This window comes from Chelonia mydas, chromosome 11, assembly GCF_015237465.2.
Source record: "Chelonia mydas isolate rCheMyd1 chromosome 11, rCheMyd1.pri.v2, whole genome shotgun sequence".
NCBI lineage: Eukaryota > Metazoa > Chordata > Testudines > Cheloniidae > Chelonia > Chelonia mydas.
In genome coordinates, this window is record NC_051251.2 from 15,164,902 (window position 1) to 15,172,830 (window position 7,929).

The 7,929-nt window shown below is 39.9% G+C and overlaps 1 pseudogene; it reads right to left on the reverse strand.

Annotated features, from left to right (window-relative positions):
* Positions 1–589: 589 nt before the first annotated feature.
* LOC102937917 lies at positions 590–2,770 on the reverse strand (annotated as a pseudogene).
* Positions 2,771–7,929: the final 5,159 nt, after the last annotated feature.

The following is a 7,929-nucleotide window of genomic DNA, read 5'->3' on the forward strand; positions in this document are numbered from 1 at the left end:
TGTTTTGCTGAACAGGGATGATTTGCAAATCAGGGTTGAGGTGCTTGAGTTTTAACTGAATGTAGTAAATGAAACTCATTCTTCTATTACAAGTCTCTATTGACCAATTTTATTAAAAAAATAAAATGAATGAATCAATGATTGAACTTTTTAACTCTAACCCAGATTAAATAAGTGGCACCACAAATATATATATTAGACTCTGCATTGCAGTCATAATGAGAAAATTAATTGGATTTGGTCTGGGGGTGGGTGGGGGAAATGCCACTGCTGTGCTCCCAAAATTGCATGCAGCATTGAAACACTGAATAACCTGAAATAAGGTAATTCAAAGAATGGGAGCCGATGTATTCCAGTTATGGTAACATGGAGGAATCACGTTTTTAAACTCAATATCTAACGGACATAACGACTGAATTGTGTGAGGAGGTTCAAGCTACAAACCATGCTTAATGGAAATAATGGCATAGACAAGTGCATCTTTAAGAGGTGGAACATGAAGTAGTTTGTAAATACAGAATTTGTGATGGCCTCAGCTGGATGTATAGCACTAAATTCTTGGTCACATCAGGGCAGACTTCTTTCTCTCCATTTTTTTTCCCACTTTATTTTATTCAAAAACATTTAAGTTGCCACAGCAGCTGCCTGGGTTCTCTGCACTGAGACTCTGGTGTGGGTCTTAGCCAGATAACCGGTGAATAGTCTCCTTCCAGAGGTCAGGGGTCAGATAACTGTAGGTCTTGGAGATCACATCAAAGGTGGCTTTAGCAAAGTTGCCCCGTGTAGCAGTACAATCCCTAGCTGAAGTCATCAATTCCAGCCATCATCAGCAGTTTCTTTGGAACAGGGGCAGCTACAATTCCTGTACCATGGGGTGCTGGGATCAGACGCACCAGAACAGACCAACAACCAGTAACCTTGCAAGGTACAGTATGAGGCTTGCCAAGCTTGTTACCCCAGTAGCCTCATCATACTGGTACAATGGATAGTTTAGCCAAGATTGCCCCACAAATAGCAATGGCGACTTCCTTGGAGCATTTTACACCAAGGCTGACATGACCATTGTAGTCACCAATAGCTACAAAAGCCTTGAACCTGGTACGCTGACCAGCACGAGTCTGTTTCTGGACAGACATGATCTTCAGAACCTCATCCTTCAGGGAAGATACCAGAAAAGTCGATTTCTGATTCCTTGATGCAGGGCAGTTTTGCTTTCTGTTTCTGAATATCCTTCAAGGACAGTCAAGGTCTTCTGTGTAATATGTCATCACTTAGTCTCTGTCAGACCCCAAAGCAGTTTTAGACATAATTTATGGGTACAATTTATACATCAGAACACCTGTCAAAACACAACACTTAAAACGTAAATTTTTAAAAGTCTAAAGAGGGACAAACATATAGAACAATGCAATTTCAGGCTTGCTTGTTTATTTGCAGAGGCTTTTAAATATGGCCTCTGATTCTTGTTTTCCAATAGTCTACACTTTTGTTGGCCCATCATGCAGTACAATCTTTCTTTTTTCTAAAAGCCACACTTACTGAAATCTCCAAGTTATAGGAAAACAGCATATCTTTTAACATCTAGTAATTGTGCTGAAAATTCCCTTGACTATTTAAAAACTGCTTATCCTCCATGACACAATATTAGACTTTGAGGTCAGAAGAAACCATGATCATTTAGTCTGACCTCCTGCACATTGCAGGCCACAACCTCACCCACCCACTCCTGTGAGAAACACCTAACTCGGAGTTACTGAAGTCCTCAAATCATGATCTAAAAACTTCAAGTTACAGGGAATCCATCATTTATGCTAGTTTAAACCAGTAAGTGACCTATGCTGCAGAGGAAGGTGGAAACCCACCCAGGTCTCTGCCTTTTGGTTCAGCTATACAAGCCAAGCTCTTTGTCTCCTTTCATAAGGAAAGCTTTCCATTCCTCTGCTCATCCTAGCAGTCCTTCTCTCTACCTGTTCCAGTTTGCATTAATCTTTCTTAAACCTAGACCAGAATTGCACACACTTCCAGATGAGGCCTCATCAGTGCCTCATATAATGGTGTAAACCCTTCCTTGTTGAATAGCTTGATCCAGCAAAGCACTTAAATATGTGAATAGTCCCATTGATTTATGTCAAACTATGTTAGGCAAAGATTAACTTCCAGTTGAATGCAAATGCTTGTTTAACAGGCTTCTTTATTGCAAAACTCTGTATAGAAAACAGAAAAGCTATTAAGAAGGGAATGATCATACATTCTCTTGGTTAAGAGATGTGAACTTTTGAATGGGTGGTGGGTAAACATGACATTATGGTATTATAGCACTGTCATAGTTAAAGGTCTGTCAACACTTTCTTTCTGAACAGAGGCTAATTTCAACAGGAAGGCTGTGTTTCACACTCAGCTAGTTCTTGTTCTCTTGGATCTCAAATATTGCCACATAGTTTTATTTACAAGTTTGAAATTATGGGACAACAGCAAAAAAGTGTTTGTTTCCTACACACACTTGTGCTGCACTCTAAACTATTAACTGGTAAGTTTATGTAATGACACTTTTCACATCTTAAGTTTTAAAATATACTATTTTGCATTAGTAAAGGGACCATGACATTAGGTTTTTTCAGATTACTAAGGATACTTGAAGTATAAACTACTTTTCATATGTATTTTACTAGGGTGCATTTCCCCTCTCCTTGTCAGCACAAAACTGCCATTAACTTAAATGGAAGTAAACTAAATATCAAGAACACCAACTTACTTTGTATCTTGAATCCATGGTACCCAGGCTCAGGAATTATTACGGTCTTGTGCACTATGAATAATGCATGCAGCCATTATATAGCTCATTGTGGAAGCAGAATGTACAGTTGTATTAAACATTCACAGCATACATCATGACCATTCTGAATGTTGAACTGCCAAGAAGTTGAGGGCCCAAGGACATTCAGAGACCTTGGTCCTACTACTGGATGCAATTATTTGAACTCATACATGTAGTAGTAGTCTCGTTTGTTGGTAGTGAGTGCTATAGTTAAGGCTTAGTTCCAGTTACCCTTCCTGGAACTTTCTCAAGCCAATTCCTTTTAAATTTCCCACAGTAGGCTTCAAAATTGATTATTTTAACAAAGGAGGAATAAAGTAGGCTCTACTATTTTGACTTGTGCAAGTGTGATTAAAAATGGCACTTTTTACATGTTCCAATTTTTAACTCTTTATATCTACAAAAGAGTTAAAGGTAGGAATGTCAAGATCAGCTTGTTGTGGGATCACTGATTCTTAAAATCCAGGCTAAAATAATTTCAGCTCAAAGTTTAAAACTTTAATATTTTCAGAATGTTTGTACCAGACAGCTCGAACACACACTTGAGGAGGCACCACAATGTAAGCTGAGTAATGGTTTTTCATGTCATGTAAACCCCAACTGAGCCCTATTTTGGGGGATTAAGTGAATTTTAAATGATATATAGGCCTTCTTCTAGTCCCCTGCAGAGAGGTGACTGTCACATTGAAGGAAATTCAGGTGAGTTACAAAGGGACTCTGAAAGCAGGTGGTAAAGCAAGGGCTTCTAGAACCAAGGTTAATTGGGAAAGGTTCTGCTTTCCCCTCTTATTACTCTGTACTCCCTGGAGTTACCAGAGACAGAAAAAAGTGCAGGCTGGATTAGTCCACACAGCATCTTGATGTGACAGACTACAGCACTATACATTTACCTCTTGACTGGCCATGCATAGGTCATAGTAGCAGGGTACATGTGGACCAACTGGTCTATAGTGCACTTTGACATACTGTTTGTATATGGTAGCAAGGTCCACTCAGCAAGTTGGTACAAAGCAGGCTGGAGCACTGTAGATTTACCTGGCTTGTCTACAGAGTCAGCATGTGGCATGCCCTTACAGTAGAAAGGTGTTTTTTTAATGTTGGGCTGGGAAAATAATTCATAATCACTTAGTCAACAGCCATCCCCCTCTTTCTGTTTGTCTGGAAGCATGACAGTCTCAAAGTTTGTCAATTATATGCTGAATTCATTCAGCGATCAGGTCACTGAGTATCTCCGATTCAAAATCTGTGCTGGTTGGTTATATAAATTCCATGGTATTGGGTTTATTCTGACCGGGGCCTGCTCTACAGTTTTTGCCACCCCAAGTAGCAGGGGGGAAAAAACTGCTGTCCACCATGGCAAAGGGGCTGCTGCCGAATTGCCGCCGTCGCGGAAACACTGCCACCCCTTTCTAACTGCTGCCCAAAGCACCTGCTTGAACACTGGTGCCTGGAGCCAGCCTGATTCTGACTATTTTATGTAACTAACCCACAACAGCATAAATATCTGAAATTCAAGTTTTTCTTGTGGAGATTCCTGTATAGAAGGGAAAATCAGTATCTTTGAGGTGGGAGGGAATTTTCAAAGTTCTGTAAAGTGGTGGTTAATGGCAGAGAGAACACTACAGTGGGTTTGGGGGAAAAGGAAAGAATCATGGAAATTTAAAAAAATCTCCAAGTCACTATTGAAAACATCCCAAAATGGTTATAGAACTGTTTAGCTTCAAGTTTTGAGTTCAATAACTTTTCAGCTTTTATTTAATTTTTTTTAAAAGCGGAACCCTTTTTAAAAACCCATTGTTTTGATTAGGGTTGGGTTAAATTGATCCACTTTAGTGAATGTTGTCTTTTGCTGTCATTCTCTGTAGGGGAGCAACCACGTGTCTAAGGGGACTAGCTAGTTGTGTCAAAGGTAGGTAGAAAAAGTCTCTTCAGCTTTTCAGGGACAAACGGTCTTGCCTTTCTCTGTGCAGAAGATTGTGTGGCTTGTGGTTTTTTGTTTTAAAGATGCTTATGGCAGCAAAAAGTTGCTGAAGTGGTTGCTGTTATAGATATTTCATGCCAGAGGGGACCATTAGATCACTTACTCTGACATTCTGTATAATGCTAGTCATAGAATTCTATATCTAGTTGCCACTATTGAACCCAATAACTTGTTTGACTAACTTGTATCAGCCAGCCAGAGGCTTCCAGTCTTGATTTGAAGCCACCAAGAGGTGGAGAATCTACCACTTTTGATAGTCTTTCATTGATTAAATTACCTTTTCCTATTACAACTCATGCCTTATCTCTCATTTGAATTTGTCTGGCTTCTGCTTCCTGCTATTGGCTCTTGTTTTGCCTTTCTCCTTTAGATTTAAGAGCCTTTAAGTACACAGTAACAATCTACCAGAAGAACGCTTCTGGGAGAACTTTAGCATGGAACTGCTGAGGTTGCAGTATAGCCTTCTGGCAGTGATGGATAACTGAGGATATACCATTTTATTTTATCATCACTTGTAGTTTAACAAACTTTGTGACCCTTGAAGGGCAGGGTCATTAATTTCAGTTTAGATACAAAGTCTCCTGACCAGGATATTTGCCATGTCTATTTTGTCTCAGAGCAATCCTTTATAATGTGTCAAGTTTGGTTTGATGGCTAAGAGGCATCACATTAATTAAAAAAAAAAGCAGAGATCGCCTGTTTTTTGTTTTTTTTTTTTGAAGATTGACTCCTCTGTACCTTTTGGGTTTGTGTACACTGTAGGTACAATGCCTCCCAGCCCAGGTAGACTCATGCCAGCTCCACTTGAGCTAGCATGCTAAAAATAGCAGTGCAGATGTTGTGGCACTTGGGTCACTAGCTGTGCTGTCACCATACTGCAATGTTCATACTTCTATGTTTAGTGATCTAGCATAAGTCTGTCTACCCAGGCTGTGAGACATGCTCCTAGCTGCAGTGTACACAGACCCTTAGAGTTATGCTGCAATTGTCTAACCTGTCTGGGGTAAGAGCTAGGGAAAGTTCTAGCATTCCCTCATGATACACTGGCTACACTTTTCTATTCATAAATCTTTGAGGTACATTCTTTTCTCATAGGATGGAAAAGATTTCTTAATACATGTTGTTGTAACAGTACAGCCTACCCACATAGGCTACTTTACAATACTATTCCCCCTGCCCCCATATTTCTCTGAATGAAACTCTGGCATTCTTTAGGCCTTGCCAGGGGCTTAACCTTCTACTATACATCTTCAGGAACGTCTACTGAGCTTGTCTAACTACCACTCTTCTGGCATGTCTGGGCCCTTCTAGCTGACTTGCCCTACCACCTTCATGTGCAGAGAAACAGGATTTAAACAAATCCTCATAGTCTCCCTTTCTTTTGGTTTAAAAATCTCAAAAGCTCCAGTAGAGTTCTGGGTTTGCATCTGAGCCAGCCTTTTCACATTTTCAGTGCTGGCTGGCTTTCTTCAAATGTTTCTCCTGTTTGTCACATGCCTCACACCAAGCACCCTGTGAGCAGATGAAATTAAAATAATGGGTAATATGATGTGCAGTGCACTCAAATCTGCATTCACCCTTGGACAACCACATCTTTAACCCAGGATGAAATTTAAGGTTGATATTGATGTACAAAACTAAATCAAGGAGATTCACATGAACACATAGGCTGTTTAACTACTGTATAAAAACCTTCTGAAATTGTCAGACAGGCCATCCTATTCATATAGGCTGAAATTAACTCCTGTTCAGAGTGCAGGCCAGAAGTGATAAAAGCTATTGCACTGGCTTGTTGCACAGGGGTGAATTTCTTCCATTATTGGAGGAAGTTCCCATTGTTAGTGCAGAAGGTGAAATGGCCAACATTATCTGTATGGGAAACCCTGGTTGGTTACTGTGAAGTTGGTGGTTCCAAATCACCTTGATCTCAGCTAGGTTTTATTAATTCCTCTAATTCATCTGGGTCTCAGGGAAGGCATCTGAGCTTTTTATCCATCAGTCAGGTATAGCCAGTAATCTGTAGTGCACTGAAGAGTTATTGAGGTAATGTAAGTGAGCTTGGCTGGCCTGTGAAACACACTGGGCAGGTCTCTTTGTAAGAGCCAAGCTAGTCTGCTAGCTAATTAGAAAGATCTGTCTTATGCTGTTTAGACCTCAATTTAATGCAGCCATCTGAGATGCAGTCCAGCAGGTGCCTTACTTCTCAAACTCTGCCAATGCTGTAGATAACTTTTTAAATGAGGGGATTAGGTATTTTCTTGCTGCTTTTACCTGAATTAAATAGTAACCCCAGGTCTCTCTATAGACATTAGCTTTGCAGGAAACACTAAACACTTGCAAAAAGAAAAGGAGTACTTGTGGCACCCTTTAGACACTAACCAATTTATTTGAGCATAAGCTTTCATGAGCTACAGCTCAGAAGTGAGCTGTCGCTCACAAAAGCTTATGCTCAAATAAATTGGTTAGTCTGTATTTGCAAAAAGAAAAGGAGTACTTGTGGCACCCTTTAGAGACTAACACGGCTGTCACTCTGAAAACTAAACACTTGAAAACTGTATCAATTTGGGGACCAAATTCTAAAATCTTTCTTTAGGTAAAACTGCCATTAATTTTTAATGGCCCTTAGCCAATAAACTAATACTGCCCAGGTACTTATTAGGTTCTGTGTAACAGTTGCATGTTTTTAAGTGAAGGCAGGCTTTTGTTTAGATAAAATCTATAAATATGGATGCATTTTCCTAAAGCTAATTAAATTTTAGTTTAATCAGTCCTGGACTTTACTTCATTTTCTTATTTAAGCAAATCTCTTACTGGAAGCCTTTACCCTTTCAGGTTAATATTTCTGACGTGACAAACAAGGCAGAGTGAAGGTCTAAGTCAAATTCTCAAACATTTTGTTTTAGCTAAGCTATTTCCAAGCTTTAACGGGGGGGAGGAACCCCAACTGATATGCTAATCCACTGCCTAGGACAAGGTTTAGGGGGTTTTGTGTTTCAGTGGTGCCTAGAGGCCCGAACTGAGATCAGGGACTCATTGTACTAGGCATAGAGCTAAATGTTCCCTGCTCCACAGAGCTTGCATTTGAAAGAGACAAGATACCCACAGGGTGAGTGAGAAGAATATGAAATATACA